This window comes from Lactuca sativa, chromosome 3 (genome assembly GCF_002870075.4).
Source record: "Lactuca sativa cultivar Salinas chromosome 3, Lsat_Salinas_v11, whole genome shotgun sequence".
NCBI lineage: Eukaryota > Viridiplantae > Streptophyta > Magnoliopsida > Asterales > Asteraceae > Lactuca > Lactuca sativa.
The window spans coordinates 290,565,723-290,590,044 of NC_056625.2; positions in this window are offsets into that span (position 1 = coordinate 290,565,723).

Genomic DNA, 24,322 nt, shown 5'->3' on the forward strand with positions numbered 1-24,322 from the left:
TTCCATTCAATGGAGACTGAAACTTTTACAATCTAAGCAAGGGAGGCTCAGTAGACAGAGTCCTTCCTATATTGGTTCGCCGAATTGCTCATATTGATGAACAAGGAAGGACAACCATCCATCGAATTCAGGAGAATGATGTGAACACTGGAGTCAATACATTTCGCATCCGACAGTTAGGATTAGCTCATGGGAGAATTGTAAATCAAAATGAAGCTTGGCAGAGAGAGCTAACTGAAACTCAAACTGAAGTCGGGGAACTTAGAGCACGCCAGGCAAGGTATGAAATATGTTTGGTCGAGATGGAACGTCAGTTGGCAGGTCAAAAGGCTCAGCAGAACAGTTCCTGCCGCCAATAGAGGATACTCTACTCACTCCTTATTTTGGGTTGTGAAATAACCTTAGTATGTACTCAAAGTAGTACTCTTTTCATGTAATTATTCCTTTCTAGCAAGTATTGTCTCGTTAAGTCTTTGTACTGTCAGGTTTCCCTGTATGGTATATTATAGACCTACCCCAAGCTCGACTTTTCCGAATTCTAAGTAACTGTATACCAACTAATATGACAGGCCTCTTTCTTCCTTTAAAGATCTTCTCTATTAATTCGTATTCTAGCTAAGGAAGCAAGTTTATGTCATAAACTGTTATAGCAACTCACTACACTGTCCCTGTCAATCTAATCTATTGTAGTTCAATGTTATTGAACTCAACAACACTAGCGAAGTCTTGCCACTATTTCATCGGTAACCCTATAGCTGGAAAATGCCTTCTCGCTAATCAAACGGACTAAACCCTGCGATAAACCCAGCGTTTCTATCACTTACACCCTTTAGAGAGAGACGGTTATCATAGGATAACAAACCCTTATAACTTCAACTAGGGCAATCGAAACAACGACGGAGATTAAAATGTGTTTGAGGAAAAGAAAGGATGTCATGTTTATAAGATACAGGATATAACATATCGTTACCACCGAGGCGAGGACAGAGAATAGAGGGAACCACTCGTGAAGCATGAGAGGTGATAGAGAACCCGATGCGTCAGGCTATTAAGTAATAATTATTATTACCTAATGAGTTGGTAAGTATATTACTCACGCTATGAGGTGGGTACATCACATCCTTCTTCATGACTCAGAAGAGTAAGGATATATCCTCTCCCAAAACTCATGAAACTATATCAACTTGAGATTCCGACATTTCTACCCGAAATTTCTAAAAGTAAACTTAAATGCGATACCATTTCAACCCTCGAGTATAAATACATCAAAAGGAATGTAAGTCGGAACGTTAGAAACCGAATAACAAAGTGAGGAAATTATACGTATAGAATCCAATTAACAACAATCCTAGTTATCTAACCAACTCGTTTCACACCATGTAACAGAATCATGTCTTCATTAGGAAGTAATCAGCCAACCAACGACACATCACTTCTTCATATTGACACAGCTACTCTTCGTGCTGCAGTCACAGTCGCCGTATCAGCCATCATGGCTTATATCAATGCATGTAATGCTCGTAAAAATGGGAATGGTGTCGACCCTTCAAATATCTGCAACAATCAAGGAAACCAACAAGCGCGAGCCCATAAGAATACTCCAACCCACAAACCTTGTAACAGGAAATGAAAACCCTGGAATAGGAAAGAGAACAGTTTGAAACAAGGGCCTCCCAAAAGACAACAGATAGTGACAGCTCACACTGTTACTATTCCTACCACCCCAACACCCCTAAGGTCGTACAACGACAACCAGCCTAAGTGCAACCGATGCAACTTTCGTCATCACGGAGCTTGCCGTGAAAGGTATTGTGCTAGGTGCAACAGGAAGGGGCACACCGTCCGCTACTATAGAGGACCAGTCCAACCACCCGCTCTAACCACAAATATTGGAGTTGGTCGTACCTGCTACGAGTGTGGAGCAATAGGGCACATCTGAAGGGACTTCCCAAAAGCAAACAATAGAAATGCTGGCGGGAGAGGTCGACTATTCGCAATGGGCCAAGAGGAAGTCGTTGCAAATCTGACTGTTTTTACGAGTACGTTTCCCCTCGATAACTCCTATACATGCATTTTGGTTAATATTGGAGCGGAGATGATTTTCGTAAACCATAGATTTAAAAATCTACTTGATCAAACAACCCAATCATTAAGCAAAACCTTCATAGTAGTAATAACAATAGACTGAAAGCATTGAAAACACATATGTAGAATGCACTATCCCACTAACAAACACTTTCACTGATCGACTTCACTATTAATATGATAATAAGTTCCCAAATAGCTACTAGAAATGGATTGGCTTGGTCTTCACAATACCAATTGCATGTACTATGAAAAGACCCTTCACTTTCGTCGTTGACTAACAAAAACCTTTCGATCTATAACGACAAACCCAACACAATGTCCAAAATTGTAGTTAGGTTTCAAAACCTCGAGGTACTCATGTGAGGAGTACTATATCGTTACAACCTTCCCGTAGTATTTCCCCAACAGATCATTTAGAAATACCACATGTACAATGAGTCAACTTCAAACCCAGAAACTAGGAGTGAATTCAACCATGAACTTCAAAACGAAGCTGCCCTAAGCATCGAGTGAATATGCTAACACTTAGAAGAACATAAGTAAATAAACCCAAAACCACACGATCCCTATCGGTCGAAGCGATAGACGGAATAATGAAGATCCATAGGAACACCCACACTAAGAGTCATATTAAGTAGAGAACAAGAAGATTCAAAAGGAACAGAACTACGCTCACCTTTCCCCAGCCATCAATGACCCATCCAAATGCGAATTTTGGGACTTAATTCTCTCTAACGAGAGGATAATGTAACACCAGTGAAATTAGGGTCAATAATTTAACTTTTATAAAACAATAATTGGGATATACCAAGTGGTATATATCGTAACGACGTTTCCAAAAATATAAAGAACACTAAAATCAGAGTTATAACGAAGAAGTTATGATCAACGGAAGATCCACGACAATATCGGTAAAACATTGTTAAACATAAAATACGAAATCCCGATAAAATAATTTTTGGCCTTAGGTATCTAAATGAAAGTCATAGATATGTTTTAAACCGTGAACATACATAAAAAGAACACCCAAATCTGACTTCGTATGAGAAAGTTATGATTTTTCGAAGTTTCTGACCTAGCAGTAGACAGCTAAAAACTTGAAATAGAGATCGAGCGATCTTTAGCCGACACAACCTAAAAGAAAGTTAAAGACCCCGACAATAGGAGTACAATAGTAAAAAGAATGACGAAAATGGACACCAGATGAAAGAGTTATGGAATTTAAACGGACTTTTCCAGGTCCGGCCTATTAAAAATAATATAATAAAAATAAAGTCAGAATTAGCCGATGAAGTCTAAACGAAAGTTGTAGAGCCTTTTCACACCTACATATGCATATAAAGAAGGCTGAAATCGGAGCTCGTATGCAAAAGCTACGGATTTTACAAGTTCGGGACACAAAATCCGAGGCTGACTTACCCTCACGATGTGAGCTCGTGGTTAATGGGTTCCAGAGTGTCAGCTACGTCAAATCGTTGAAGAGGATCATGCTGACTAAGCCTCACGACGTGAGGATCCAAACCTCAAGACGTGAGACTCCAAATTAGCCCTATAAATAGAAGCTTAAGGGTTTCGGGTTTGGTGCTCATTTCTTTCCTTCTAAGTTTTGTTACTCTGCGTGATTACCTCGATAAGCCTTCCCGAAGCCCCAGTTTTTCTTACTCGAGTCCTGAAGGAAGTTCTATACTCCCGAGATCCCCGAGAATCCCGAGATTTCAACTCTCTCTAGTCGAAGTTCTGCTCGATTCTTTTCTCGACTAATTCAAAACAACCACTTCAATCAAGTGAGTTCATACCCCTACAAACACGCTTTAAATACATTTTCAACTGCTTTTAAACACTTTTAACGGGGCGGGGGGGGGGGGGGGGAATACAAGTAAACACACGGCTAAAATCGTGTGAAACATCGATCTTTTGCTATACTTTTCATATCGTTGTTTTAACTTTCATTTGAAGTTGTTATGATGCAAAACACCTCACAACACAACTTTACCCTCTTTGGGTACAATATGTTTTATTTATACGTTTACATAGTACATCATATCACGGGTAACCATCTCTGTTAAACCATTTTATGCATTCAAAGAACCTATGATTTATGCTTTGTCAAACATTGTGAAAGAGGATAAACATTTCATACAAAACTATCACTTTAATATAGACTTAGCTGAGAATCCGTGAGATGATTATATCTTCAATGCTACCTTTTTGTTAAAAGGTACAACTTACAAATTTGTATAAATCTATACAGGATGTCATGATCCCGTGCGCTGAGTGTTAGCTACAGTCATTTGGGTGACAGTTTGTCATAAACATTTCGACGCCTGAAGACCGTCGCCATAGGCATATTATGTTTAGTATGGTTATAAAACTGTAACACCCCGTTCTTTAAGTGTTTAATTATGAGTCCCTGAGGATTAAGAGGAAGGTTAATTCTGGTCCTTTTTCGAGAAATGAGCTTCATCCGAGAAAGTTTTCGGGCTGGCGTATGTGTTAGAAGCATTGGGCTTCTCGTCACCCCGTATGAACGTAAAGTTATTTGGGAGCGGGTTTAGATTAGAGGAGTTGCGGTGTTTCGAATTTGAGTATTGTTTAGGGTCCTTTGTGGAGTAAGTGGGAAAAGGTCCCATGCGTGCATGGCATGCATGTTTGTAATTTGAAGATTGGTTGGGTACGCCCAGTGTAACCTGGACGTACGCCCAGCGTAATAGAGAGAAAGATGGCGGGGTGGCCAGGTGAGTACGCCCAGCGTACTCTCAGAAACTCCAAACCCTAATTTAGGGTCAGCCACTATATAAGGAACATGTTCGTTCACCTTTAGCCTCCTTATGCTCATCCTTAACCTCAGAAAAACCCTAGATCTCGTGTTCTCTCCATTTTTGGGTGTGCTTGACCTTGGAAAGCTCTTCTTGGCAAAAGAAAGGCTTGAAGGAGAAAAGAGAAGTTGTCAAAGAAGAAGAAGAACGTGTGGAGCTTGTACATCTGAAGAGATACCATCCTTTGGAGCTTGTTTGAGGTATGAAGCTTCATGCTTGACCTTCATATTGTGTAGATCTATGTATTTTGAAGCTTTTTCATCATTCTTGTCCCAAAAGTCCTCACCTTGTTGTATGTTTCGAATTAGTCAAGATTATCTGTCCATTCAGACCTTTGGAGAGGTCTTGAGTCAGAAAAATGAGGTCCCAAGGGCTATAGTTGTTCCATGTGTGAGATATATGGGTCTTAATGGATTAAGACCTTGGATTAAGAGCTTAAGGACGTCCCAAGTGATAAAGTCTGAAACTTTATGATTTCTAATCATATTTGGCCTATGGATCTGAAGTTTGGGTTTAAGAGATTAAGCCATTAAGATGTTAAAAGGACTTATTCGATCTAGTAGTTACGCCCTGCGTAACCCTTGATTACGCCCCATATAGCGGGCCAAAGCCCCGATCCTCATTTGCGTTCATTGCAGTACGCCCAGCGTGTCACACCCCAAAACCACAAAAGGCGGAAACGTTCCGGGGTGGAGGACGTCATGTACAGTATCACAACAGTGTAATATAATAAACAGGCAACAACATCATCCATTGCATTATAAGTAAAGTTTTATACATGTGTGTTCTCTATATGTAATAAGACACCAAAAATATACAATCAAAAATAAAAGACGAGACTTGACTGCTCCGTCTTCTCAAAACCTGGCCTCCGTACCTGTCTACTGGCGACCTGAAAATACAAGTTATTTTGAAAGCGAGTATCAGCTTTAAAGCTGGTGAGTTCATAAGTATATAAGTGTCATTGCTTTGTTTGTGAAAACCTGCTATGAATGCCATGAAAACCTTTAAGTGAAAATGTTGAGGTACGTATGAAATCCCCAGAAAAACCCTTATTTTCTATAAGTACGTATGAATTGTAGTCTTCTACCAAGACTCGAATGTTTTGTATGAATGAAGTGTAGTCTTCTACCAAGACTCAAATGTTTTGTATGAATGAAGTGTAGTCTACTACCAAGACTCAAATGTTTTGTATGTATGAAGATAGTTTTTCCTTTCTATTGACTAGTACCAAGTACTTGGTCTAACTCCTCGTTTATGTGAAAGCTATCACAAAATAAAGTAAACAGGAAAAATATAATCATGTAAGTGTTAGCCGAAGGTACTGGTGCTAACAAGACTGATGTAAATGTTGACCCGAGGTACTAGGGTTAACATCTTACATATAACCTAATGGACATCCGAAGATTTGTCCAATTTTTCCTCTGTATCAGCAGCAGGTGGAAGGAATGGTTAGTCCCTGTAAAGGTACTCCTAGTATAAGTAATAACCGTAGGCATCCGTAGATGTTCATTACCCACTGTTGCTAACAGATGGGTTCCGGAATGGTTAGTCCCGTACATATATCCCGAGGTACTGTGGGATAGAGGCCCATCTAGGTATCCCGAGGTACTATGGGATAGGGTCCTATCTTAGATATTCCGAGGTACTGTGGAATAGGCAGGAAGATTTACACAGAAGGTACTAATAAATCATCCTCCTAGATCTAAGTTCAAGTATTTAAGATAAGTAAGTATAGAATAATGTACCTATGAAGAAGTGTCCCTGTATAGAATTCATGTAGGTGTGTTCATGTAACAAGTAAGTATATGTAAACATATTCATGTATCATACAATCCTAAGTACGTGTACTCATGTATCATGTAAGGCATTAGTATAGACTCATGAATAAACTTACTCTTGTTTACACGGAGACTTGTTTACACGCACGAGCCTAGTTTACACGCACGAGCCTAGTTATCATATAATAAGCATATATATATATATATATATATATATATATATATATATATATATATATATATATATAACTAATAAGACAAGTAATAACTTAATAAATAAGTTAAGACACTTAGGAAACATGTAAACACTTTTTATAAGTGTTTAAGGTCCAAATGGTTGCATCTAAGTTGCTAAGGGACAAGGCAAAAGGATTTGAAACATCAAATGGCCTTGCATAAGAGTTCACCACCCAACAAACCCCACCCTTTGGAGTTTACGGCCGTAAACTCATGGGTTTATGGCCGTGAACTCCTCTCATGGTGGTTTTGGGTGTTTTAAAGTGTTATCTTGATCCTAGAACACTCCTAGCTTTGTTGGAATAACACATGAAGTAGTTTAAGGGCCTAGAATGCTCCATAGGGGAGTTTACGGCCTAAAGTCCCTTCACCCAAGAGTTTACGGCCATAAACTCCTATGGGGTGATGGCTTTTAATTGTTTTGAGGCCCTTACACATCAAGGATGGCTTCCATGATTTTATCTAAGGCTAATGGGGACAAGAGGCACACATTTGTGCCATTACTTGGAGTTTACGGCCCAAGATATGTTCCTTGGCCATAAACTCCTTTTAAGGAGTGAGTATGATGTCTTTTGCTCTCCATTCAAGTCCCATGTGTTCAAGGTAAATTGTCTTAAGGCCTAAGGTGTGTTTGGAATGCTTTTTACCCTAGAAAAAGGGGTTTACGGCCCAAGAGGGGTTCTTGGCCGTAAACTCCTATAAACTTGTGATTTTGATGGGTTTTGATGTCCTAAATAAGCACAAGCATTTGAGGGTAAATTTCCTAGGCTTAAGGGGGTGAGTTAGGGCATCTATGTCCCTTAAAAAGGGGTTTACGGCCCAAGGAAGTTCCTTGGCCGTAAACTCCAATAAACTTGTGTTTCTTGGTTGCTTTTTAGTCCCAAATTATTATACACTAACCCCTAAACAAGTTGTCTAACAAGGAATCGGGACTAGGAAGCCTTTAGGCTCCGTTTTGGAGTTTACTCCCCAAGAACGTTCTTGGGCGGTAAACTCCTGGATCTTGAAATCTAAGCATGTTATTGATGTTAATAAGCATCTAACAAGTATTGAAACACATTTAGTAAGGTAGACTCACAATATGGGATGAAAACCCGAAGATTCGTCAGAGAGAATATGGCTTTTCTCTATTTGGAATTGTGAATAATGAATTAATTTAATTCAGAAAACTATTTATAGTCCTGAAATATTTTGATAGAAAATATTTTTATTCTGGAATTAAGACTGTAACATTATGAAACTTGAAATGTCCAAATTTCACAAACTCAGGAGCATCCACTCTCCTGATATCTCCTAAAGTGTAAACCCTAATGTACACAAACTTGTTCAGAAAAGTATGAAAATCACTGGAACTGAACTGGCTTCTATTGAATAGATGATGTTCGTACAAATGGAAATTTCGGGCTGTCACATCATCCCCCCGTTAGAAGGAATTTCGTCCCGAAATTAGAATTTAAGCAAGTAAGAAATTACGAATAACTAAGCAAAAAGGTGAGGGTGTTTCAGTTTCATCTGATCCTCACGTTCCCAAGTGAATTCCGGTCCACGCTTTGCGTTCCAGCGCACCTTCACTATCGGGATACGGCTTTGCTTTGTTTGCTTGACCTCTCGGTCCATGATTTCTACTGGTTCCTCCACGAAGTTGAGGCTCTCATTGATCTCGATCTCGTCGAGTGGAATGACAAGAGTCTCGTCAGATAGGCACTTTTTCAAGTTCGACACGTGGAAGGTAGGATGTATGTTACTGAGTTCTTTCGGTAGATTGAGCTTGTAAGCCACAGGGCCGATTATTGCGAGAATCTCGAAAGGCCCTATGTATCTTGGGTTGAGCTTCCCACGCTTTCCAAAGCATATTAAGCCCTTCCAGGGTGAGACTTTCAATAAGACTCGATCGCCCACCTGGAACTCCAATGGTTTCCTACGCTTGTCGGCGTAGCTTTTCTGTCGGTCTCTATAGGCTTTTAATCGTTCACGAATTTGAACGATCTTCTCTGTCGTTTCCCGAATGATCTTCGGACCCGTGAGAGTGTTCTCGGGAACTCGTCCCTTAGCTAACTGGGTATCACCCACTTCAGCCCAGCAAAGAGGGGATCTGCACTTCCGGCCATAGAGGGCCTCGAATGGAGATGCCTTTATGCTCGTGTGATAACTGTTGTTGTAGGAAAATTCAACAAGGGGTAAATGGGTATCCCAAGCTTTTCCAAAGTCTATCACACAGGCGCGCAACATATCTTCTTGGGTTTGGATAGTTCTCTCACTTTGCCCGTCGGTCTGTGGATGGTAGGCTATACTCATGTCTAGCCTAGTTCCTAGGGAACTTTGTAGTGACTGCCAGAACCTCGAAGTGAATCTACTATCTCGGTCTGAGATGATAGATAAAGGAACAGCGTGCAGTCTTACAATCTCCCTAATGTAAGTTTTGGTAAGTTTCTCCATCTTGTCTGTTTCCTTGATCGGTAGGAAGTGTGCAGACTTGGTCAGTCTATCGACGATGACCCATATGGAATCAAGTCCACCCGTCGTCTAGGGCAACATGGTTATGAAGTCCATAGTGATCCGCTCCCACTTCCATTCTGGTATCTCCGGTTGTTGTAGAAGACCGGAGGGTTTCTTGTATTCGACCTTGACCTTTGCGCAAGTAAGGCACTTACTCACGAAGGTAGCAATATCCGCTTTCATGTTAGGCCACCAGTATAGCTTTTTAAGATCCAGATACATCTTATCTGAACCCAGGTGGACGGAATAACGAGTGTTGTGAGCTTCCGTCATGACCAAGTCTCTGAAGCCACCGTGTTTCGGTGTCCAGATCCGATCCATGAGGTATAAGGCTCCGCCACCCTTGACTTCCAAGTTCTTATCCATCCCTCTAAGGGATTCACCCGCCACGTTTTCAGGTTTCAAAGCGTCGAGCTGAGCCTCCTTTATTTGTGTGGACAAGTGCGAATGGATGGTTAGAGTCAAGGATTTGACTCTACGACCAGTATATTCTTTATGACTTAGGGCGTCGGCTACTACATTGGCTTTACCCGGATGATAACGAATTGTGCATTCGTAATCACTAAGTAGCTCGACCCACCGTCGTTGTCTCATGTTGAGCTCTTTCTGGTCGAAGATGTGCTGTAGGCTCTTATGGTCTGTAAAGATCGTGCTTTTGGTACCGTATAGGTAATGTCGCCAGATCTTTAGAGCAAACACAACTGCTCCTAGCTCGAGATCGTGGGTTGTGTAGTTAACCTCATGTGTCTTCAGCTGTCTCGAGGCATAGGCGATGACTTTACCTCGCTGCATCAGAACACATCCAAGTCCTTGATTGGATGCATCGCAATAGACAATGAAGTCTTCTATTACTTCGGGAAGGGATAGTACCGGGGCGGTGCACAAGGCTCCTTTGAGCGTTTGGAATGTTCTTTCCTGTTTCTCCTCCCAGTCGAAGGCCACGCCTTTCTGGGTCAGGGTTGTAAGAGGTTTCGCTATGCTGGAGAAGTTCTGAATGAACCTGCGATAGTAGCCAGCTAGACCTAGAAATTGACGAATTTCAGTAGGTGTCTTTGGTGCTGACCAGTTCTCGATGGCCTCAATTTTGGAAGGGTCCACATGTATACCTTCTTCGCTAACTACATGGCCCAAAAATTCGACTCGCCGAATCCAAAATTCGCACTTTGAGAACTTTGCGTAGAGCTTCTCCGCTCGTAATGTTTCTAAGATTTTACGGAGATGTTGACCATGCTCCTCCTTACTTCGAGAGTAGATGAGTATGTCATCAATGAAGACGATGACGCACTGATCCAAGTAAGGACGACACACCCTATTCATCAGATCCATGAATACTACGGGCGCGTTCGTTAATCCGAATGGCATCACTACAAACTCATAGTGCCCGTAACGAGTTCGGAAGGCTGTCTTGGGAACATCTTCCTCTAACACTCGTAGTTGGTGGTATCCGGATCGCAGATCTATCTTCGAGAAGTAGTTGGCTTCTTGAAGTTGATCAAATAAATCGTCAATACGGGGCAAGGGATAACGATTTTTAATGGTAAGTTTGTTGAGTTCTCTATAGTCTATGCACATGCGAAATGATCCATCTTTCTTCTTGACGAACAAGACCGGTGCTCCCCATGGTTAGAAGCTTGGTCGAATGAATCCCTTCTTGAGAAGTTCGTTAAGTTGACTGGAAAGTTCCTGCATTTCAGCCGGTGCAAGACGATAAGGAGATTTGGCTACGGGGGTAGCCCCTGGCACTAAGTCGATTATGAACTCGACTTGGCGCTGTGGTGGTAACCTGGGAAGTTCTTCTGGGAATATGTCGGGAAAGTCGTGTACTTCTGGGATTTTCTGGATGTCTTTCCGTTCTTGGCTGGTATCGACGACGTGTGCGAGAAATGCATGGTACTCCTTCCGCAAACACTTTTGTGCTTGAATGCACGAAATGATGTGAAGGATGGTACTAGGTTTGTCGCCATAGATAATTAAAGTTTCGTTGTTAGGAAGGTTAAGACGAACTGCTTTTTCGAAGCACATAATGTCGGCACGCAGAAGACTCAACCAATCCATACCGATGATGACGTCGAAACATTTAATGGTAACTGGCATGAGATCTATCTTGAAAGTATGGCTATCTAAAGTTAAAGTACAACCTATGTATATGCAGTTTGTACTCTCTGTTTTCCCGTTAGCCATTTCTACTATGAATGAACTATCTAATGCACATGGTTTTTGTTTAAGCAGGTGTGCAAATTTGTGACTTACAAAACTTTTCTCGGCTCCACTATCGAAAAGTATGCAAGCATAAGAGTTATCGAGGAGGAACGTACCAGTAACTATCGTTGGATCAGCTACTGCTTCCTCGTGGCCTAGAGCCATAACTCTTCCCACTCCTCCAGCCATCCCTGCTTTAGGGCAGTTCCTCTTGTAATGGCCCACTTCACCACATCCGTAGCAAGCGTGGCCCATACCGGCGTTAGGAACTTGAGCAACTTGAGCTGTTGGAGTTTTGCAGAAACGGACGGTATGCCCCTTCCTGTTGCAGTTAGAGCACTGCATCTCCTTGCAAGGTCCGTGGTGGTGGTAGCTGCACTTGGTGCACTTTGGAAGAGTTCCATCATAAGTTTTTGCTGGAAAGGGGTTCGCAGGGACTATAGGAGTCACTGTGGTAGCATTGATCGCCACTCGTTGTTGTTTATTGGAGGATCCTTGCGGAGCCCCTCTTTTCCTTTTGTTCCACCCCTTCTTGTGGTAGTCGGGGTTGGTCTTCTGTGGTACAGGTGTAGGGATTGACGTGATCTGGGGTTTCCTGTGATCGATAAGAGACTGTGCCAGTTCCTTGGCGCTATCGAAGGTAATAGGCCTGGAAGCGATCACACTTGACTGGATCTGGGGCGACAGTCCCCAGATATACCTCTCGATCTTCTTGCTCTGGAGAGCAACCATGTCGGGGCATAAGTTTGCCAAATCACAAACCCTATTTGTGTAGGTAGTGATGTCGGATCCAACCATTTGAAGACCCCAGAATTCCTGCTCGAGTTTTTGTACCTCGCCTCGAGGACAGTATTCTTTCATGAGCATCTCTTTTAATTTCTCCCAGCTGATGGAATAAGCCACCACCAGAGTCAGATAGTTAACATGGCTGTTCCACCATGTTAGTGCTCGGTCAGAGAAGGTACAAGCTGCGAACTTGACCTTGCTGCCTTCTTGGCATGCGCAGATCTCGAAGACAGATTCCATCTTCTCGATCCATTGTCTCAACACCATTACACCCCCAATTCCGTTGAAGCTGCGGGGTTTGGCGTTAGTAAAATCTTTGTAGGTGCATTCCCGAGGGTGTCCATGGCTTTCGCCGTGGTTTGAGGGTGGTGCACCTGTTCCTGATCCACTGGGGGCAGGAGTGTTGATTGCTGACACAGCAGCTGCGACCGCTGCTGTGAAAGCTGCCTGGAACATAGTGGCATCGAAAGGATTTGGAGTTTGAAGAGGTACAGGTGGTGGTGGAGGTGGTGGTATTGGTGCTTCGTTGTTCGGGTTCCTCCTAGGATTCCTGCGTGGAGGCATCTTTAACTATACGTTTAAAAGATGACGACATGGATAAGAATAAATGATAAATGAATGTGTCTCATGGACTAAATCACCATAGTCCAACAACAGAAGGAATAGTATGACTAAATGAAGCGGATAGCATTTGGATAATAATTTCCATAAGATTAGATATCTGTCAATAATACTGGAATTACAGATGTAACGAGTTCGGGAAAAATGTCCTAAGAGTAGGCCTTACATCAACCAAGATGGAAAATTTTGACAGACTTAAGATCAGATAAACACTTAACAGGTCTAAGATTTATATAGACAGGAAATTAGACCAAAGTTTTACATAAACTAGGTTATATCCAAAAGATGAGATAACGATATTCTATCGGCGACGAGAACTACTAGCATGAGTCCTTGATCCCGACAGTAGACGTTCGATGTCCCTTACACGCCTGTCCGACCTTGCTTGTTGAGCTCGAAGTTCTCTAACTTCAGCTCGGGTTTCAGCAAGTTCCCTTTGCAGATTTGCATTACGGACCAGAGTCCTTTCATGAGCAGACTCTAGCTAGCGAATGTGGACAGTGTTAACACCTGAGTTGGCGTCAACTTCCAAGACTTGATTGACAGCCGCCTGAGCTATTATCGAGTTCCTAGACATCATACGCACCATGATTGGTAGGACTCTATCGGCAGAACCTCCTTCCGTGAGGTTGTTGAAACTTCGGTCTCCGTTGTAGGGAATGGGCTGACCCTGTTCATGACTCCATGTTATCAAGTTAGTGGCCCACAGAGGTGTGGGTCCTTGAAACACAGGGCGAGGGTTCAGGTTTGGGTTTTGTGCAGCTGGGGGTAGGTTGTTGACTTCTGGCTCCGAGTCGGAACTATCGGAAAAGCCTTCAGCATGGTGATCATCCAAAGGGATTGGGTGATCATCTTCTGGCTCTGCCTCTAGCCAACTAGCATTGCCTTGGTTCGGAAAGTACGGATCGCCGTGGTGAAATCCAGCCATCTTAATCTACGCGAGAAAAGGGATATAAGAGATAGCTAAAATAGACGAACTAACTAAGATATTTACAGTAAGATCAAATACCCATATGGTATTTCTTTATGGTTGTGTTGGTAAGTTTTTAGACTTGTTGCCACATCACAACCATTCTTGGGCATATGCTAATCACTCCTTGGACCAGCATAGTTGATCAGGCTATGCCATTCCCAAGACTGACTATATATCCCCAGGCTTACTTGTGATATCCAACAATCGTAATACTTTTGTTCTTGTCGTTGTGACACTGATTTTAGTATGAATGCAGGCACGTATACTTTGTTAAATATTTTATTATCTAAAAGTATAACTCTTAGACAGAGTGTTTTAATCCCATGTATTTATAGTTAGTATATCTTTTATGGGTTGATATACTATATTCACTATAAACAATGCTCTGATACCAATCTGTCACTCCCCAAAACCACGAACGGCGGAAACATTCTGGGGTGGAGGACGTCATGTACAGTATCACAACAGTGTAATATAATAAACAAGCAACAACATCATCCATTGCATTATAAGTAAAGTTTTATACATGTGTGTTCTTTATATATAATAAGACACCAAAAATATACAATCAAAAATAAAAGACGAGACTTGACTGCTCCGTCTTCTCAAAACCTGGCCTCCGTACCTGTCTACTGGCGACCTGAGAATACAAGTTATTTTGAAAGCGAGTATCAACTTTAAAGCTGGTGAGTTCATAAGTATATAAGTGTCATTGCTTTATTTGTGAAAACCTGCTATGAATGCCATGAAAACCTTTAAGTGAAAATGTTGAGGTACGTATGAAATCCCTAGAAAAACCCTTATTTTCTATAAGTATGTATGAATTGTAGTCTTCTACCAAGACTCGAATGTTTTGTATGAATGAAGTGTAGTCTTCTACCAAGACTCAAATGTTTTGTATGAATGAAGTGTAGTCTTCTACCAAGACTCAAATGTTTTGTATGTATGAAGATAGTTTTTCCTTTCTATTGACTAGTACCAAGTACTTGGTCTAACTCCTCGTTTATGTGAAAGCTATCACAAAATAAAGTAAACAGGAAAAATATAATCATGTAAGTGTTAGCCGGAGGTACTGGTGCTAATAAGACTAATGTAAATGTTGACCCGAGGTACTAGGGTTAACATCTTACATATAACCTAATGGACATCCGAAGATTTGTCCAATTTTTCCTCTGTATCAGCAGCAGGTGGAAGGAATGGTTAGTCCCTGTAAAGGTACTCCTAGTATAAGTAATAACCGTAGGCATCCGTAGATGTTCATTACCCACTGTTGCTAACAGATGGGTTCCGGAATGGTTAGTCCCGTACATATATCCCGAGGTACTGTGGGATAGAGGCCCATCTAGGTATCCCGAGGTACTATGGGATAGGGTCCTATCTTAGATATTCCGAGGTACTGTGGAATAGGCAGGAAGATTTACACAGAAGGTACTAATAAATCATCCTCCTAGATCTAAGTTCAAGTATCTAAGATAAGTAAGTACAGAATAATGTACCTATGAAGAAGTGTCCCTGTATAGAATTCATGTAGGTGTGTTCATGTAACAAGTAAGTATATGTAAACATATTCATGTATCATACAATCCTAAGTACGTGTACTCATGTATCATGTAAGGCATTAGTATAGACTCATGAATAAACTTACTCTTGTTTGATATCTTCTAACTATCCCTATGATAGCTAACTGGAAAGTATGTGATTGATCAAGTAGGTTTTTGAAAGATATCTAAGAGCTTTGAACGATAATTTAAAGTGACTTGAAGTCATTATACAATTCAAAACTAATACTTCTGTTGTCCTAGTACTTTAAGATAGAAAACCATTCCACGTGACTCCTTTTGAAATATGTGAAATCTACTGAGTGAAAACACTGTTATAAAATACATGAAACTGATTTAATAACATGTTTGTTTCTACTTGTATTCCCCCCCCCCCCATTAAAGCATTTAAAATCCTTTAAAACATTGATTACGGGGTATGAACTCACCTGTGGTGAGCTGTTTGAATTGCAGTGTCGGATACCGTGCTAGGTGGCAAACGGAGACTTGTTTACACGCACGAGCCTAGTTATCATATAATAAGCATATATATAACTAATAAGACAAGTAATAACTTAATAAATAAGTTAAGACACTTAGGAAACATGTAAACACTTTTTATAAGTGTTTAAGGTCCAAATGGTTGCATCTAAGTTGCTAAGGGACAAGGCAAAAGGATTTGAATCATCAAATGGCCTTGCATAAGAGTTCACCACCCAACAAACCCCACCCTTTGGAGTTTACGGCCGTAAACTCATGGGTTTATGGCCGTGAACTCCTCTCATGGTGGTTTTGGGTGTTTTAAAGTGTTATATTGATCCTAGAACACTCCTACCTTTGTTGGAATAACACATGAAGTAGTTTAAGGCCCTAGAATGCTCCATAGGGGTGTTTACGGTCTAAAGTCCCTTCACCCAAGAGTTTACGGCCATAAACTCCTATGGGGTGACGGCTTTTAATTGTTTTGAGGCCCTTACACATCAAGGATGGCTTCCATGATTTTATCTAAGGGTAATGGGGACAAGAGGCACACATTTGTGCCATTACTTGGAGTTTACGGCCCAAGATATGTTCCTTGGCCGTAAACTCCTTTTAAGGAGTGAGTATGATGTCTTTTGCTCTCCATTCAAGTCCCATGTGTTCAAGGTAAATTGTCTTAAGGCCTAAGGTGTGTTTGGAATGCTTTTTAACCTAGAAAAAGGGGTTTACGGCCCAAGAGGGGTTCTTGGCCGTAAACTCCTATAAACTTGTGATTTTGATGGGTTTTGATGTCCTAAATAAGCACAAGCATTTGAGGGTAAAGTTCCTAGGCTTAAGGGGGTGAGTTAGGGCATCTATGTCCCTTCAAAAGGGGTTGACGGCCCAAGGAAGTTCCTTGGCCGTAAACTCCAATAAACTTGTGTTTCTTGGTTGCTTTTTAGTCCCAAATTATTATACACTAACCCCTAAACAAGTTGTCTAACAAGGAATCGGGACTAGGAAGCCTTTAGGCTCCGTTTTGGAGTTTACTCCCCAAGAACGTTCTTGGGCGGTAAACTCCTGGATCTTGAAATCTAAGAATGTTATTGATGTTAATAAGCATCTAACAAGTATTGAAACACATTTAGTAAGGTAGACTCACAATATGGGATGAAAACCCGAAGATCCGTCAGAGAGAATATGGCTTTTCTCTATTTGGAATTGTGAATAATGAATTAATTTAATTCAGAAAACTATTTATAGTCCTGAAATATTTTGACAGAAAATATTTTTATTCTGGAATTAACCCTAATGTACACAAACTTGTTCAGAAAAGTATGAAAATCACTGGAACTGAACTGGCTTCTATTGAATAGATGATGTTCGTACAAATGGAAATTTCGGGTTGTCACACAGCGTACCAAGGAGGGTACGCCCAACGTACTCCTCCTTTTGGACTTTTATTGTTGGGATTTGAGTTTGGGCCATTGGTGGGCACTTGATTTTGGGCCAAGTCTGGGAATTTATGGATAGAGTATGTTGGGCCCAATTATTGTCATGGACATTGGATCTAGGCCCATTTGGTGAAGTGGGCCCAATTTGGTAAATTGGGCCAATGTTGGACTTTGTATGAGATTTGGACTTTGGTCTTGTTCCGATATGTGGAAATATGTTTGACCAATGCTTATTTTTGTTATGATGGTTAGTTCGGGATTTGCGGTGAGTTGGTGATTCGAGAGTCTGTTTCTTCAGTTCAGAGTTTCGGCAGTGCGAGGTGAGTTATCTTCACTATATCAACAGAGTCTAAGGAACCAAGGCCGACCCTTTATCGGATGGAAATCCGGATAGTTGTCTGTTGTGATGATATTGCGTGATATGGGCCGGAAGGCATTGTGATGTGGACCGGAAGGTCATGGCCTGGACAGGCGTATGTGCATAATTAGTATTTTGGCTGAGACATAGGGTGATGTTATGCTAGTGATCGGCTAGGTCGGTATCCTGGTTAGGGTGATGATATGTTATGTGATCTATTTGATCGATTTGCTGACTGTGAACTGTTATATGATTATATGTTATGTGCACCTGGTTGTTTGGACTGGAGTTTGACCCGATATGCATGGTTGTTCTATGTTCCGTTATGTTATGTATGCTATTTATGTTATGGGCCGGAAGGCAACATGTTATGGGCCGGAAGGCAAAATGTTATGGGCCGGAAGGCGATATGTTTGGGACCGGAAGGTCGTGGCCTGGAAGGGCGTATTTGTGGTTGGTATTTTGGGGGTATCTCACTAAGCTTTCGGGCTTACAGTTGTGGTTTAAATGTTTTTCAGGTTCTTCAGGAGACTGTGGCAAGGCGAAGGCGTGATCGTACCGCTCCTCATGTTTTTGGTCGTGATGTGATTCTGGGAATACTCTGATAATAAATGTATTGGAAACCTTTTTGTAATAACATTATTAAAATGGGTTGTTTTTGAAAAGTTAAAATTGAGTTAAAATTTTTGGTCGTTACAAGTTGGTATCAGAGCCTTGGTTTGAGTGAATTGGAGGAACACTCATGTGACTCCAGTCTCAAATCGAGGAGAGTTTTCAAAAGAGAATTTAAAATAGTTTTCAAAATGAGTAAAGGAGGACGCGGAGGTACGATCAGCCGAAGCCAGTAAGTAACCCCAAAATACCATGCATGCTATTGTTTTTGAGCTTTGATAGAACAACATGCTAGTGGTAGGCTAGGGATCTTCAGGATTTCATGATAATGTTGCCTGATTTGTGATGCCTGTAGCCTAGAGTTCCTTATGGGAGATTTTCAGTGTTCCTCTAGTGGTGAGGGTTGAGCGTTGTTATGCATGTTTCTCTAGGGTGTTGTGGTAGTACTTCATACAAATATGGGTAGGTGTGGAAGGTAGTATGGGCCCGTACTACTGAAAGCACAGGACGCATACGCGTATCAGGGAAACCATGATCTCTAGGGTTGGGTTGAGAGAGTTGGATCCCAGGATGTGGGAAGTGTCTGAGATTTTGTGGTGTTTTTCAGTATGGAGATCCCGAGGCATGCTGGGAGTGGATCCAGGTCAGGATCGGGAGCAAGAGAGGGAGTTTCGGGCGGGTCTATGCCGCCTGAGGTTGTTGGTCAGATGAGCTCGTGCGAGTTGGATGCGAGGATTCGTGAGATCCTGCATGATGAGGTTGCTGCGTTGTTCTGGGCCGAATTGTCGGAACTGTTCGGGTCGATCAAGACCGCCATGGTTGAGTATTTTGATGAGCACTATGCAGCTCTCACAGAGACGGCTGCCGCAGCGGCTATAGTAGCTGTAGCAGCGGCATTGGGAAGAGTTAGTCGGGGTTTTCAGTATCGGGACTTTGATAATACGAAGCCTCCCACCTTTGATGGAGTTCAGGACCCGATTGTTGCTATGAGATGGTTATCTAACGTGGAGGGGTGTTTCTTCATGTGTTCATGCCCTACTGATCAGAGGGTGAGGTGTGCTCTGAACATGTTAAGGCTCGGGGCAAAGGATTGGTGAAGATTGACCACGGGGTCATACTCGGATGCGCAGAGGGCTGCGGTTCCATGGGATCAGTTCAGATAGATGTTCAGCGCTCGTTATATTCTACGAGTTGAGAGAGAAAGATTGGCTCAGGAGTTCCTCGAGCTAAAGCAGGGTTCGGAGTCGGTGACGGAGATCACCAGAATGTTCACTGAGAGGGCGATGTTTTGCCCTGAGTATGCTTCGGAGCAGGCTTAGATGTCCCGATATCTAAGTATGCTCAAGAGGGATATCAAACAATTGGTGTCTACGTAGAGGTGCGAGACCTTGTGGGAATTGCAGGAGGCCGCCAAGCGGCGTGAGTTAGAGATTGAGTTGCGGTTGCGTGAGTTAAGGCAGGCTCCGGTGCAATCGCAGCCAGCGCCGAAAAGGTCCAAGACCGTCGATTCCAGGGTAGAAGAGCAGGGTAGTCACACAGGTGGGAAGTGTGGAAAGGGTCAAACCGAAGTTCGTAGGACCGGTGGCGCATGCCGCAAGTGCGGAAAGGAGGGGCACTATGCGAGGGGTTGTCGGCAGTCAGCGTCGGTTCGGAATTTGAGGATTTGTTATCATTGTCATCAGGTTGGACATTTGAGGGTCAACTGTCCACAGCTTGCTGCAGGACCGGTGCAGGCTCCAACACCGGCCACTTTGAGGATCACGGGTGGAGGTCAGGGTGGAGCGGAGCCCCCAAGGGCTCAGGGTCGTGCTTTTCAGCTTACAGCAGAGAAGGTCATAGCAGTGCCGGATGCAGCTGCGGGTATGTTTCTTTCTTGATGTCCTGTTATCGTGTGATTATTGTGGAATATTGTTTATGTGCTAGTATCTTTGTGTGGTTTTCGGTGTGGTATTCGATGTTCTTTGTGGTTATGGGTTTGGTGTGGTGGATTTCGTTGGATATCTTTCATGGGGGTTATTGCGGTAATCTGGCGTCCGATTAGAGGATTGATAGCATTGTTTTTGAAGAATGGTTAGCTGCAGCTTGAGTTTCTTTCGAGCTCGGGTCGATCAGCGTTGATGTGTGCTGTTGTGAAGGTTGCTCGTGCTTGTGGGTCGCAGTTCGCGTGTTAGTGATTGTGTTGTGTGTGGATGTTTAGCGAGGTCGGCGATGACGACCGGTGGTTGTTAGTTAGTGATCTAAGTGGCGGAGAATTGGGAAATTCTCCGGTAGGCCGATGGCCATGACGGGTTGTTTAGCTGCTTGGGATTCAGCAGTGTTTCCCTCAGCCAAGGGCGTAGGCTGGTATGAGTAAGTGGCAGGCGTGTGGGGCGAAATACAGACCTAGGGAATTTGAGTGTGGAGGGCCTGGAATCAGGCCGGGATTGAGTATGTATGATGAAGATAGAGTTTGGAACCCCTAGGGGGGCTAGAACGGTATGCATGGGAGGACGGTCCAGCCAGACTGAAGACCAGGTGAGGTGGACTAGTCATGCTGAAGACTCTGCAGGTATTGTCGGATTGGTTCGAGGAAATGGGTTGGTTGTTGTAATGTGTTAGCACTAGAAGGTCTGGCCCCGGGTATTGATGTTGATTAGCAGAGATGGTGCATGGACTCGAGAGTCCTTGCGAGCAGATTCAGAGCATATGTTTTGCATGGATAGTGGTTATGCTATAGAGGGGTGGTGCAGTGTTAGGTGAGCACCGTAGCACTTGTCGTGGTGACAAGGCAGTCAAGTGTATTTCCTTGGTAAGGAAAGATGGAGAGGAGTGTAGCTCCGAGAGGGAGTGCAAGTTCATGAAAGTGAAAGCGGCAGAGCAGAGTTATGATTAGAGTATTTCAAGTATGGTTATTGAGCAGCGTGTTTGCGGCAGTGGAATAGAAGCTCATCCGGTTTGGGGTGTTTGTTGAGGTTGCGGAAGGAATTCCGCAGGTGTACAGCCAAGAGGCTCGGAAGGGATGCAGGGAGAGAGAGTCTTGGGCTCTCAGTATGATTCTGATCAGGATATTGGGTATGTATTAGTGGTTCATCCTGGGGGATGTTTGAGGATATCATCAGTGTATCGGGTTTTCCCAACCTGAGGGTGCTAGAGCTAGTTCAGCATGTGTATGTGATTGCACGAGGAGAACTCGTGGGAGTTGCTCAGAGATTGAAGAATGGGTCTTTCCGTCAACATGGAATGGATAGAGTGGGATTCGGATCGGGGATCCGATGGTTCATGGTTTTCTAGCCATATGGGTTGAGTGATTGTTGAGAATTGGAGCAGTGATGGATCATGGGTAATTCTCGGTTGTTGAGTGTGATTATCAGAGGGTATAGCCGGTACCTATTTGAGACGATGATCAGGACACCGCAAGGAAGAGGAAATGAGTTCGAGTTTCGATGGTTATGCCTTGGGGAACCTGGTCCGGTTAGGTCCAGGTGGCGCGTCGTGGGAGTATTTTGAAGTAGAGTTGCTGCAGGCTTCGAGGACGAAGCCTAATTTAAGTGGGGGAGAATTGTAACACCCCGTTCTTTAAGTGTTTAATTATGAGTCCCTGAGGATTAAGAGGAAGGTTAATTCTGGTCCTTTTTCGAGAAATGAGCTTCATCCGAGAAAGTTTTCGGGCTAGCGTATGTGTTAGAAGCATTTGGCTTCTCGTCACCCCGTATGAACGTAAAGTTATTTGGGAGCGGGTTTAGATTAGAGGAGTTGCGGTGTTTCGAAGATGAGTATTGTTTAGGGTTCTTTGTGGAGTAAGTGGGAAAAGGTCCCATGAATGCATGGCATGCATGTTTGTAATTTGAAGATTGGTTGGGTACGCCCAGCGTAAGATGGACGTACGCCCAAAGTAATAGAGAGAAAGATGGCGGGGTGGCTGGGTGGGTACGCCCAACATACACTCAGAAACTCCAAACCCTAATTTAGGGTCAGCCACTATATAAGGAACATGTTGGTTCACCTTTAGCCTCCTTATGCTCATCCTTAACCTTAGAAAAACCCTAGATCTCGTGTTCTCTCCATTTTTGGGTGTGCTTGACCTTGGAAAGCTCTTGTTGGCAAAAGAAAGGCTTGAAGGAGAAAAGAGAAGTTGTCAAAGAAGAAGAAGAACGTGTGGAGCTTGTAGATCTGAAGAGATACCATCCTTTGGAGCTTGTTTGAGGTATAAAGCTTCTTGTTTGACCTTCATATTGTGTAGATCTATGTATTTTGAAGCTTTGTCATCATTCTTGTCCCAAAAGTCCTCACCTTGTTGTAAGTTTCGAATTAGTCAAGATTATTTGTCCTTTCAGACCTTTGGAGAGGTCTTGAGTGAAAAAAAATGAGGTCCCAAGGGCTGTAGTTGTTCCATGTGTGAGATATATGGGTCTTAATGGATTAAGACCTTGGATTAAGAGCTTAAGCATGTCCCAAGTGATAAAGTCTGAGACTTTATGATTTCTAATCATATTTGGCCTATGGATCTGAAGTTTGGGCTTAAGAGATTAAGCCATTAAGATGTTAAAAGGACTTATTGGATCTAGTAGTTACGCCCCGCGTAACCCTTGATTACGCCCTGCGTAGCGGGCCAAAGCCCCGATCCTTATTTGCGTTCATTGCAGTACGCCCAACGTACCAAGGAGGGTACGCCCAGCGTACTCCTCCTGTTGGACTTTTCTTGTTGGGCTTTGAGTTTGGGCCGTTGGTGGGCAGTTGATTTTGGGCCAGGTCCGGGAATTTATGGATAGAGTATGTTGGGCACAATTATTGTCATGGACATTGGATCTAGGCCCATTTGGTGAGGTGGGCCCAATTTGGTAAATTGGGCCAATGTTGGACTTTGTATGAGATTTGGACTTTGGTCTTGTTCCGATATGTGGAAATATGTTTGACCAATGCTTATTTTTGTTATGATGGTTAGTTCGGGATTTGCGGTGAGTTGGTGATTCGAGAGTTTGTTTCTTCAGTTCAGAGTTTCGGCAGTGCGAGGTGAGTTATCCTCACTATATCAACGGAGTCTAAGGCACCAAGGCCGACCCTTTATCGGATGGAAATCCGGATAGTTGTCTGTTGTAATGAAATTGCGTGATATGGGCCGGAAGGCATTATGATATGGGCCGGAAGGCATTATGTTATGGGCCGGAAGGCATTGTGATGTGGACCGGAAGGTCATGGCCTGGAAAGGCGTATGTGCGTAATTAGTATTTTTGTTGAGACGTAGGGTGATGTTATGCTAGTGATCGGCTAGGTCGGTATCCTGGTTAGGGTGATGATATGTTATGTGATCTGTTTGATCGATTTGCTGACTGTGAACTGTTATATGATTATATGTTATGTGCACCTAGTTGTTTGGACTGGAGTTTGACCCGATATGCATGGCTGTTCTATGTTCCATTATGTTATGTATGCTATTTATCTTATGGGCGGAAGGCAACATTTTATAGGCCGGAACGCAAAATGTTATGGGCCGGAAGGCGATATGTTTGGGACCGGAAGGTCGTGGCCTGGAAGGGCGTATTTGTGGTTGGTATTTTGGGGGTATCTCACTAAGCTTTCAGGCTTACAGTTGTGGTTTAAATGTTTTTCAGGTTATTTAGGAGACTGTGGCAAGGCGAAGGCGTGATCGTACCGCTCCTCATGTTTTTGGTCGTGATGTGATTCTGGGAATACTCTGATAATAAATGTATTGGAAACCTTTTTGTAATAACATTATTAAAATGGGTTGTTTTTGAAAAGTTAAAATTGAGTTGAAATTTTTGGTCGTTACAAAAACTCACCGGATAGTTAATTAATGTTGTATTCTGATTTTATGAACGAGTAGTTATTAAAACTATTCTTCATCTAACAAGTGCGATCTTCTTATAGCTTTATTATATAAAACTATGCGTCAACCTTTAAGCATGT